General features: G+C 44.5%; 1 long non-coding RNA gene across 1 annotated transcript; it reads left to right on the forward strand.

Annotated features, from left to right (window-relative positions):
* The first annotated feature begins 4,179 nt into the window (after positions 1–4,179).
* Positions 4,180–5,427, forward strand: LOC121678499. Its single transcript, XR_006021248.1, has 4 exons — positions 4,180–4,277; positions 4,751–4,804; positions 4,897–4,980; positions 5,141–5,427. It is a non-coding gene; the product is annotated as an uncharacterized LOC121678499 (long non-coding RNA).
* The last annotated feature ends 7,234 nt before the right edge of the window (positions 5,428–12,661 follow it).

A 12,661-nucleotide genomic window follows, 5' to 3' on the forward strand; every position in this document is an offset into this window, starting at 1 on the left:
GCATCACTCTGGGACCAGTCAGCCGGAACTATCTGAAGAAGCGAGTACAGGTGCGAGCCGTACCTGGGTCTTATCCGGAGCTTAGCGTGAGCTCCCAGTGGTCACGTCATTAGCATGACCCTTTACCTGTGTAGCCCCTCACCTGTCTGATCCCCACTCACCCACAGGACCCCTGATTTGGACTGAATGAGCATGTGTGTGTGTGTAGGATGAGCTGACAGGCAAAGCATGTTTCCCTAATCTGTGAGCAGGTTCCTTTTCCCCTCAGCTCTCTCTCTCTCTGTGTTAATGTGTGTGTGTGTGTGTGTGTGTTTGTGTAACCCAGCAGGACCTCCTGAGGACACAACTCAGAGTGGGAGTAGCGATGACCAATGTGTGTGTGTGTGTATGTAAATGTGTGTGTGTGTGTGTAGGGTGGGAGTATAGGCCAATTTCACTTGTGCTGAGATCTGTGCTGTATCTTTTCCATCAGGCAGACCGGCTGTCAATGGCTGTGGAAATTACTGTGTGAATGAGAGGTGGTGTGTGTGTATGTGTTGAATCTTATTCCTGTGCTTTTCTGTCATGGTGACTCACTCACTGACTATCATTGGCTTGTGTGTGTGTGTGTGTGTGTGTGTGTGTGTGTTTTGTATATGTGTGTTGTTTGGTGACTCACTGACTGATAGACAACAGGAAGTGTGTATGTGTGTGCGTGTGTGTGTGTGGGGAGCAGTGAGTGTGTGTGAATACATGGTAGACAGACAGTATCAGAAGTATAAGTTGATTGCAGCTTCCACCATGTGTGTGTGTGTGTGTGTGTGTGTGTGTTTGGACACACACTGGCTCTGGGATGGTAATCTGATGGTATTTTCTGAGACAGAAACCCTTGAAGAAGCTGGTTAGGAGTTAGATGATTCACTTAGTATCATTTAGAGGTGGCACATCAGCTTCAATAGCCTCAGTGTGTGTGTTTGTGTGCGGTAGCCTCACACACACACACACTCCACTGGGCGAGCTCAAGAGCAGACTAACTACTTAATGTTAAAGAACTCTTAAATAAACTTCCTAAAGCTTGGCGAGCAGAGGGCAGTTTGCTCACACACACACCACACACACACTGTTCCTCTCCTCAGCACCTACAGACACGCCTGACTGCACCGTGAGTCTCTGCGCTGGACCGTCTCCATGCCGACTGCAGGGAGATGGGGAAGCAAGGCCTGAGCTTCCCAAGGCGAGAGCTGTCAGCGCGTCTGCATAATGGAGCATCGATAAATGATGGAAAATGACCTTTTTAATGAGCTGTGGGCTGAAGACACCCAAATAAGCTCTCCAATGATCATTTCCCTCCCAATAGGAGTTTGTGCTCCGCGTTATTATTTTTTTTACCCCCCCCCCCCCCCCCCCCTCCTTCCCTCCTCGCTGAAGATGCCTGCAGGCTGTTTTTATCTCTCCAGTTCCTGTGTGCGGAGCTTGATTTAAACTCCTGATGACCCGCCCAGGATGACCACCTCCACACTGCATGCAGATGATGAGCGACTAAACGGCTACTTCCTCATTCAGCCAGCTCCCAGGCTCCTGCACACCAGCCAATCACAGTGGGAGTCTGACTGATCAGGGGGTGTGGTGATTGGCTGGGCAGTCCTCTTCCCCTTCTCCTCTCCCCCTCTTTCCTCTCCTCTCTTCTTTCCTTTCCTCTCCTCTCTTCTTTCCTCTCCTCTCTTCTTTCCTTTCCTCTCCTCTCCCCCTCTTTCCTCTCCTCTCTTCTTTCCTTTCCTCTCCTCTCTCCTGGGCCCTCTGTGATCCCATTCCTGCTTTTCTTCATCAGCCCCACACCCCTTATCAGAGATGGAGAGAAAGAGAGAGAGCAAGACAAAGGGAGAAAGAGAGTGACAAGGGAGAAATAGATGCATGATTCTGACACACACTGAGAGACAGAGAGAGAGAGAGAGAGAGAAAGAGAGAGAGAGAGGCGGGTGCAGATCATAGCTATTGCAGAATTCATGTTGACTTATTTATTCAGCTTCTCCGAGAATCCCTGAAGTTAATTTGTGGTACGAGTAGAGACACTCTCAGTCAGCAGCAGCAGCAGAGAGGCTGTCAGAGCTCCTTTCCTCTCCTTACCAGAGATGCATTCTTACCGATCAAGCGCCGTGCCACTTCTCAACTCTGTAGCGTAAAGCAGAGACGACACGTGTTTTAGAACACGACTACACCCAGTTTCATAAATATGCAGATGCGGAGACAGAGAAAGTGAGAGAACAAGGGCGAGAGAGAATGAGAGAGAGGGAGAAAGAGCGAGAGAGAGAGAGGAGAGTGGGAGAGAGATTAGGAAAGCAGGATGTTTCTTTGTAAAGTTTCCAGTAAAGTCTTTCCTCTGAATCTCTCTCTCTCCCCCCAGGACCTGAGTAATTCAGAAATGAAATGTCACTTCATCTGTCTCTAAGCTGGGGAGGATTCAGAGTACTAGCTTAAGGACAGACAACCTCCTCAGGACACACGTATATACACACACACACATATAGACACACACACACACATATAAACACACACACGGCACTCTCATCCTCTCACCTCACGAGAAACACCCAGTCAGCGCAAAATCAGCCGTCCTCTTAAGACAGGAGTGAGGAAGTGCAGAAGAGAGAGAGAGAGGGAGGAAGGAAGGAGAAAGTGAGAGAGCAACAGAGGAATGGAGAGAGAGGAAGGGAGAGAGAGCAGAAGAAGAGGAATGGAGAGAGAGAGAGAGGAAGGAAGGGAGATAGAGAAATACAGAGAGGGAGCAGAAGAGGAAAAGAGAGAGAGGGAGATTGAGAGAGGAAGGGAGAGAGAGATATACAGAGAGAGGGAGCTGAAGAGGAATGGAGAGAGAGATAGAGATTGAGAGGAAGGGAGAGAGGGAGCAGAAGAGGAATGGAGAGAGAGAAACTCATCTGAAATGAGTTCCTGCTTCTGCACTAAGTCTCGTGACAGGAAGGTAGCGGGCTGTGAATAAGTTGGCTGTAGTGGACGTGCGTGATGCACACACACACACACACACACAGAGCAGAGAGAGAACTTTCATTGATTCCCCTCCCTCCTCACAGAGAGGACCAAAAATGACGTTGCCAGATGCATAACACTGCTCTTGCACTTCACTGACACGGACTGGCCAGGACACATCGCACACACACACACGTGTACATGTAATCGTGTTCACACCTTTTCTTTGTACAGGGATGGGAGTGGTTAATCACGTGTCTGCGACACACACACACACAGTTTATTCTTTGTACAGGGATGCAAGGGGTTACATACTGTTGTACACCTAATTGATGCATGTACATCATCATAATAACACACAGTTATACACATAATAAATACATGTATAGCATCATAATAAGTTATACACATAATCAGTGCATATAACATCATAATAACACAGTTATACACATAATCAATACATGTATAGCATCATAATAACAGTTATACACATAATCAGTGCTTATAACATCATAATAACACACAGTTATACACAATCCTAACAATAACGTCACAACAACATCATACTAACAATAACATCACAACAACATCATGCTAACGATAACATCACAACAACATCATACATCACAACATCATACTAACGATAACATCACAACATCATCACTCACGCTAACGATAACATCACATCACGCTAACAATAACATCAAGCTAACATCACAACATCATGCTAACGATAACATCACAACATCACGCTAACTATAACATCACGCTAACGATAACATCAAGCTAACGATAACATCACAACATCATCATGCTAACGATAACATCACAACATCACGCTAACGATAACATCAAGCTAACAAAAACATCATGCTGACGATAACATCACAACATCATGCTAATGATAACATCACAACATCATCATGCTAACGATAACATCACAACATCATCAGTGTGGAGCTGAGGGCTGTAAAAGGGGGAAGTGTTGTTGATGATGATGATGATGATGAGTTGGTCACTATGAGACGCTGTTGGAGGTGTGTGTGTGTGAGGCGCTGTTGGGAGTAGGGTCCGTCTGCGGCATGGGCGTGTCCGTCATTAAACAAGAACGCCCCATTGGGCGTTCCTGGTACTGCAGCATCGACCAATCACAAAGAGCTTCAAGTGACGCTGGGTATAATGTAATTTCTTCTTCCTTTTCCTCAATTTCATCCCGTGTGTGCACCACTGTCTATGGTGTGCACAGAGAACGTTTCTCGGTATTTTCCATTAATAAGATAATTTCCCCGGTTGCGGTCATTCAATGAGAGATGTCAGTAAGTTGACTATTGTTTGTTTTGACAACATTGGGGAAGTATTTCCATTTACCCTACATCACTAAGCTGTTGTTTCGTCGTATCAGAATCTGATAGTAAAAGCAACAAGTGTGGTTCGGTAATCTCATGTTATCTTGTTCATATTTAGCAGCTAGCCAGAAGAGAGCAACGTATAACTTAAAACTGTTTGTAGTTAGATGTTAGATTTTGCTGCGAAGACTTTGCCAAGTATTTTCCTGTGTAGCTGAAATCACAGATAATACTTATATGGACTGAAATGACCAGAGTGCATTGTTAATTTGGATGTTTGTGTTCGTTAGCATCGTTGGTAAGAGTTCGTTGGTAAGAGTTAACGTGCTAGCTAGCATGGCAATGGCACACTATTACATTGGTCGATGTGAAGCTACGTTTTGGTGGCAGGTATAATTGTGGGTAAGTAGTGTTTGTTATTCATCTCTCTGTAATCTCTCTAGCCCTGTAAGACAAGCTGGCGGACCCCTCCCACCCTCTCAAGCAAGCAGTGAAAGGTATCACTTACTCTATTAAGTCCTTTGCCATTTAGTTTTATTTGTTACTTATGAAGATGGTAAAAAAAAAAACTCTCTCTCTTTCTCTCTAGCCCTGCAGGACAAGCTGGCGTACCTCTCCCATCGTCTCCATCGGCCCAGTTCAGCACCACCTTCCAGACAGCAAGCAGTGAAAGGTATTACATACTGTCTCTGTACTTTGCCATTTTCTAACATGGCAACAAATGAAACAAAAACAAACCTGGCCATTTATTTGTATTTGGTGCTAATGAATATGGTATCTAATCTCCCTCCCCTTCTCGTCTCTTCTTTCTTTCTCTCTCTCTCTCTCTCTAGTCTTACAGGACAAGCTGTCGGACCATTCTCACACTCTCCATCAAGCACATCAAGTGACAGGCCAATCTTCCCCCCAGAAGTGTTACAACAAATTATTGGAGAAACACTGTGTCTTGATATGTCTATGCTAGGTGTTTTTAACAGAGTATCAAAATCTTGCTGTACTGTCTGTCCACTAGCCACTTTTTACCACTGTCTTACTGCTTCACTGTTTGCATGCTATATTAGCACATATGCATAACCCCTCCCTCCATCCCACAGCCGGATTGTGGCCACACTTATTCCTTTACTTAATGCTTTATAATCAATACTCGTATAACGGCTGTAACCCTATTACGTCAACCCATTCTTGCACTGATATAGTTTTTCTTATATTACCTTGTCTACTCTCTTATATGTCCATATTTATTTTATGCTGGTCTCTAGACTTTATTCTTGCACTGTTGGACTTACTAATTTGCACCATCACCATGACACTCACTCTCACAGAGCACCTTACCTTACTATGCACAGAGAATCACAGGCTCAGTCCCTGCCTCAGTCATTGCAAGCGCCTCATGCTTAATCACCCCTAAGCACACTATGGATACTGTTTTAGACTTAGTGTTATTCAGTATAATTTGTATTTTAGTATACCCTTTATCTTCTACTGTCCTGATTGCTTAGTTGTGTTTTTTATATTATATACTTTTATTACTTTTATTACTTGTTGTTAGTGCATGTTGTGTGTGATGTCTGTATGCTACTGAGACCTTGAATCAATAAAGTATCTATCTATCTATCTATCTATTTATCTATCTATCTATCTAAATCTTTCAAAACACTTGCAAAGCCCTTCCACCCCTCCATTTACATTAATGATGCTTTGGCAGAACAGGTTTTTGGGGTTTCACAGCCTATTTGGCAAATCAGTTATATGCCTATGGGGCTTGTTAGCCTACAGGTGAATAAGCTCCTAGTGTAAGAGTGTTTTTATTATTATTATTATTATTATTTAATTATGTTTTTATTTTTGAATCTTTGCAAGTAACTGTGAATTTGTGAATTGGGCACAATGCACTGAAATACATTCATTCAATATGCTTTACTGACCCCTGATGCTATCGTCCAGCTCTCTGGCTCAAAGCATTAAGTGAACTGCTGTTTCTTAATAAATAGCCTGAGTTTTTTCAATACTGTTCTTGCCTGTTCAAAAGTACAAAAACAACACTACTGTTCTTACCATGTACAACTGACCATACTGTGAATATATTAAAAGTAAATAGTTTGAGAACAATTATTTTTATTTGTATCTTTATTGAAAACATTTAATGTGGGGGGGGGGGGGGAGTGTAACTGTATCTGGATTAGAACGGTACAAAGTCCCATGCTCTCTCCAGAGATAACTACACAGCCCCAACATTCTCATTAGATTTGGCTACCATGGAGCCTCCCTGAAATTATCGTAGTTTAGGCTACTGTAATCAGGAAATTACACCTAAACAAGCATCTCGATGCTAGCTGACGTCTGCTTGTGCTTAGATCCTACACGTAGATCAAATGTAAACTTGTACTGTAGGCTAATAGGACTAACGTTCTGTATTGTCGCTAACGCTAGTTCTACGCTACCTGTCCTAGTTCTATACTCTTTGTGTTCTAAGTGTTATTCTAAAACAACTTCTTTAGAAAGGTTAACTATCTAGCGAATGCTATAACCCAGATGTCGACCGTCGCATTCAGGAGGCGAAGAAGTAGGCGAAGGGAGCCGGATGTTGTTGATAGTGACGAAGAAGGGGGCGTTTTGGTCACCAGCACGGGAACGCCTATTTGTGTCCACAGCCGGATGATATTGGCTGTTGGAGGTGTGTGTGTGTGTGTGTGAGGTGCTGTTGGAGGTGTGTCTCTGTGTGTGTGAGGTGCTGTTGGAGGTGTGTGTGTGTGTGTGTGTAAGGCGCTGTTGGAGGTGTGTGTGTGTGTGTGTGTGTGAGGCGCTGTTGGAGGTGTGTGTGTGTGTGTGAGGCGCTGTTGGAGGTGTGTGTGTGTGTATGTGAGGCGCTGTTGGAGGTGTGTGTGTGTGTGAGGCGCTGTTGGAGGTGTGTGTGTGTCCAGCAGCTGTTATTACAGTCATCCATCGGGCGGGTCAGCAACTCCACACCAGCCTGGTGATTCATAGTGTTTCTCTGGCCCCTGATACACTCCATCTGTTACACACGCCAGCACATCCACCTAACACACTCTCTCACATAGACCAAGGTACAGAGGTTAGCTGGGTGCAAGTGGTGTGAGTTGCTCACTCTGTGCGTACGTGTGTGTGTGTGTTGTCAGAGATCATCTCTTGGTGTGTGTGTTATCAGAGATCCTCTCTTGGTGTGTGTGTGTGTTGTCAGAGATCCTCTCTTGGTGTGTGTGTGTGTGTGTGTAGTCAGAGATCCCCTCTTGGTGTGTGTGTGTGTGTGTGTTTCTTAGATTGTAAATAACTTTCTGTTGATGGAAGAAGACCCCACATCTGGTTGGATATCCCTAAATAATGCCAGAAACTTTATTAATTAATCTGTATGTAACGAAGGCGAACTGAGCTAGCGTGCTAGTTGCCTGTGTAAATCCTCACAGCCCTTACCTTAAGAACGCTTCTAACCGCTGAGTTGAGAGCCTGGGCTATTGGCTCAACTGTCAGCACGCTTGCCTCCCGATCTGACAGGTGCTGCTGTTTGCGGGTTCGAGTCTGGGCGTGTGCAGGCTAAATCGTGCAGGTTCAACAAAACACAGGTTACATATATATGTGAAAGAGTTAAGAGTAGAATCCACCAGAATTTTACTCTTTTCAATAATTCATACAGGTATCTTAATTTTATAAACAGTGAAGGAAATGGGCAGAAAAATAGATACTTTGAAGGACTTTTGTCTTTTTGGCAAATGTGCAACCAGTGGGATAATAGTTTGCCGGTCAGTATCAAAACAAGACTTTTCCTCAGTCCTGGTCGTTCTGTCGTTGGGGATATATTTTCTAACACTGACCAGCAGAATACTGGTGGGTAGTATCCCTTAGTGGACTACAGTGCTAAATCTCCCTGTTTCTACGCTCTGGATTATGTGTGTGTGTGTATCTGCAAGGCAGTGTGATGTGTGTGTGTGATAGCCAGTTTCTGTACTCTGGATTGTGTGTGTGTGTGTGTTACCCGGTTTCTGCACTCTGGATTGTGTGTGTGTGTTACCCGGTTTCTGCACTCTGGATTGTGTGTGCGTGTGTTACCCGGTTTCTGTACTCTGGATTGTGTGTGTGTGTGTGTGTGTTACCCGGTTTCTGTACTCTGGATTGTGTGTGTGTGTGTTACCCGGTTTCTGCACTCTGGATTGTGTGTGTGTGTGTTACCCGGTTTCTGCACTCTGAATTGTGTGTGTGTGTGTGTGTGTGTTACCCGGTTTCTGCACTCTGGATTGTGTGTGTGTGTGTTACCCGGTTTCTGCACTCTGGATCGTGTGTGTTCTGTTGTAGGTTTGTTTCCATGGTTGTGTTTGGATGGTCAGATTATGAACTCTGAACTCTCTTTTCACAACCTCTGATTATTACCTCTTTTGACCTCAGAGGCCAGGACTGAAACAGTGTGACGTGTGTTACCTTGTGTGTGTGTTACCCTGTGGAGTGTGTCTGTGGGTGTGTTTGAGTATCTCCTATGTGACAGGGGCAGTGTGATGTGTGTATGTTACCCTGATGCGTTCTCTGGTGTGCGATGTGTGTGTGTTACCCTGATGCATGCACTGGTGTGTGTGAGAGTGTGTTTGTTACCCTGATGCGTGCACTGGTGTGTGTGAGTGTGTATCTGCTATGTGACAGACACAGTGTGATATGTAACCCTGATGTGTGTGTGTGTGTGTGTGTGTGTATTTCTGCTATGAGGCACTGTGACATGTATTACACCTGGCATGAGGAAAGAGTGAGAGTGTTTGCCATCACCCTGGAAACTGCCATCACGCTTCAATATTTCATGACGTCTCCACACACACACGCTGTGTGCTCCTATCTGATTCATATGGTACTCCTGCTCTGAGAATATTGATTACTAATTCATCTGGTCAGGTTTCCGTGAGAGGCCCAGACAGGGAAACACACACACACACACACACAGCCGGCTCCATCACGGCTGTCAGTTTCTTGCTCTGCCCACTGAAGAGTCAACACCACACACACACACACTACAGCTGACCACATCCACACACACACACTGCAGCAGCTATAAGAGTGGACATGAGCCAGAGTCTGCTATTTGTTTCCGCGCACACACACACACACACACACACACACACACTCACAGCCCTGCCAGAGCACAGAGCTCCAGATGGCTGCCGCGTGACTCTGTTTCAGGTCCAGGGTGGAAAAAAAGTTAAAAGCGAAGTAAGAGTTCAGAGCCGCACTTTTCTGCAGTGAATATGAAAGGTTAGCACTCAGCACACTCAACACACCCTGCTTTCAATTTGGAACCCAATGTTTCTCTCCTTTCTTTCCTTCTGAAATAGAGATGTCAGTCTGTCTGTGTGTGTGTGTTGGTTGCAGGGATGAAAGAGAGAGAACAGAAATGTCAAAGAAATGCCAAACACCCGCCGGCCCTCCATTTGCACCTCGTCCCATCACGACCCTCCATCTGCAGCGCAGCACACATACACAGATACACACACACACACACTCAGATACAGTGCACTAACACACACACACAACAAAGATTACTAAGCCATGGTTTGTGTTCATGTGTGTGTATGTATTTGAGTGGGTGTATCAGAAACTTGGTGTGCAGTATCGTGTGTGTGTGTAATATTCATGGATGTGCTTCGTTCCTGAACGTAATGTGTGTGTGTGCATGCGTGTAGTGTATCTGAGTGTGTGTGTGTGAGAGTGTGTGTATGTATGAGTATGTATGTGTCTTTGTTCTCTCCACAGCTGAGTAAACTATTTCTGTAAGTGTGTATGTGTGTGTGAGAGAGAGTGTGTCTCTGTTGTCTCTTTGGCTGAGTGAACTATCTCTGTACTTTTGAGTGTGTCTGACTGTGTGTGTGTGTGAGCAGCGCTTTGTTCTCTTGCTCCACACATGTCTAATTTGCGTGTGTAGCACTCTAGCACATGGCTTAATTAATTACCGGCTGCGGCTGCTCACTTCTACATCAGTGTGTGTGCTATGTGACTCCTGCCTTTGATGTGTGTGTGTGTCTGCTTGCAGGTGTCGGGTTAGGGATTCTGAGGTGCTGTTGATCTGACTGGTGCTGGCTGGCCTGAAGCAGAGGGCTGCGAGAAATACTGTGTGTGGTCCTGTGTTAGTGTGTGTGTGGTCGAGTGTTAGTGTGTGTGTGGCCCAGTGTTAGGGTGTGTGGCCCAGTGTTAGTGTGTATATGGTCCAGTGTTAGGGTGTGTGTGGTACAGTTTGGGTGTGTGTTAGAGTATAGTCCAGTGTTAGTGTGTGTGGTCCAGAGTTAGTGTGTGTCTGGTCCAGTGTTAGGGTGTGTGTGGTACAGTTTGGGTGTGTGTGGTCCAGAGTTAGTGTGTGTGTGGTCCTGTGTTAAGGCCTATTCACACCAAGAATGATAACGATAACTATAACCATAACGATAAAAACGTTCACACTGAACAACTATAAACAAAGTCTCTCCTTGTGTTAATGAATGTGATGGTTACAATTTGATGGGTTCTGATTTGATTTGATTTGAACATTTGATTGGCTATTAGCTGATTATCGTTCTGAAAATTGCTCTGAAAGTGATCCCAAACGATATCGTTCTTCATGCCGTTATCATTTATGTGTGAACGTCATCATTCATATTAACGAGAACGATATTTATTTATAGTTATCGTTCTTGGTGTGAATGGGCCTTTAGTGTGTGTCTGGTACAGTTTGGGTGTGTGTTACTGTGTGTCTGGTACAGTTTGGGTGTGTGTTAGTTAGTGTGTGTGTGGTCCAGTGTTAGTGTGTGTATGGTCCTGTGTGTTTGTTTGTGTATGTTTGAGTGTGTGCTGGTCCTGTGTTAGTATGTGTCTGGTCCAGTGTTGGCGTGTGTATGTACAGTTTGGGTGTGTTAGTGTTTTCAGCCCTTCTAAGTTTGCAGGTATGTAATCTTTCTTGCAACAACATGAGTGTGCGTGCAATGCCAACACGGCTTTTAGGTTTTTTACGGCATGGCGTTTTCGCACAGAGCAGTTCTAGGAACACAGTTCTAGGATCAGTCCACTTCCAGATCAGTTCTACTAAGTAGCCTACTCTTCCCCAGGAGTCGTTTTTCATTTGCACTCGCACTGGCGTAGGAACCAGTAGTAGGGCGTAATGTGACGTAAGTACGCTGGCGGTGTTTATAGCCTCGTCACTGAGCACAACAACAACAACAACAACACAAATCAGCATGTAGGAGGCCATCGGAATGCTGTGACATCGGAATGTTGTGCCTCCCGGGGATCCTCATAACAGAGTTTGAACGGAGGTGTTTCAAGACTAGGCTGGAGTACCTAACAGAGAGACACAGGAGGCGAAGAATCCAGCTTCTGATGATACTAACTTTATGGATGAAGAGAGGAGAGCAGAACGCAACAGGCAAATGAAATGACACAGAAGTTTAACTAGCTTTAGCATTAGCTGGTTGTATGCGTGTGTGTCTTAGGAGTAGACTAGCCTACCTATTTCAGAAGTTTAACTAGCTTAACATTAGCTGGTTGTATGCTTGTGTGTCTTAGGAGTAGGCTAGCCTACCTATTTCAGAAGTTTAACTACAGTGGGCATCGCTTTCAAATGACCACTTCATTCGCGCATTACGCGGCGTGAAACTGCGTGAAGCTTTAGTACCACTTTCAGCCACTGTGTGTCGTCTGCCACTGTATATCGCTTTGCCTGCGGTCCCTTCTGAAAAAGCAGGATCTACCATTAAACATAATTGTTGCCGAGAGTAATCCCAGCCTACGAATTCAATAACAAAATAAATCATGCATAATTAAACATTACCTCGATTTAGACTACTTGGGTATGGCTTAAGGCTTGACTACACGGTGGTAACAAAAATCGAAATCAAAATTTGCTGTCTACATTATTGTCAGTGTTGGGGTTAACTCAACTACGCAAATCAAAACAGTGGTGTGATAATTGAGCCAGTAGAGAAATAACTGTTCAGAATTAATCTGTAGCCTTGGGTAGGCTTCTGCAGAAAACGATGTTGTTGCCGATTTAATACTATTTGGCGACGTTTTTAACAGGCTACGCAATAGAGGCTTAGACAACTATGACCCACGTTTTGGTTTCGTAAATGAATTTGCCCTACTTCTTGACTGCAATGTAGTCAATTGACTGCTTGACATGTCATTTTTATTTTTCTGTAGAATAAACAAATACATCTGCTTTAAGCCGTAGAATTACATTCATATTTGGCTGACTGCAGACGCGCAAAAAAACACTGCCACTTCCCTTCCCATATTCCACCGATCTCACATCAGACACCAGATCAGCTTGTATTGTTTATTTTATTTTATGAAGCCTATACAGTAGATCACAATTACAAAAAGTACTTCATACTTTCGTT

This window comes from Alosa sapidissima, chromosome 12 (genome assembly GCF_018492685.1).
Source record: "Alosa sapidissima isolate fAloSap1 chromosome 12, fAloSap1.pri, whole genome shotgun sequence".
Lineage (NCBI taxonomy): Eukaryota > Metazoa > Chordata > Actinopteri > Clupeiformes > Clupeidae > Alosa > Alosa sapidissima.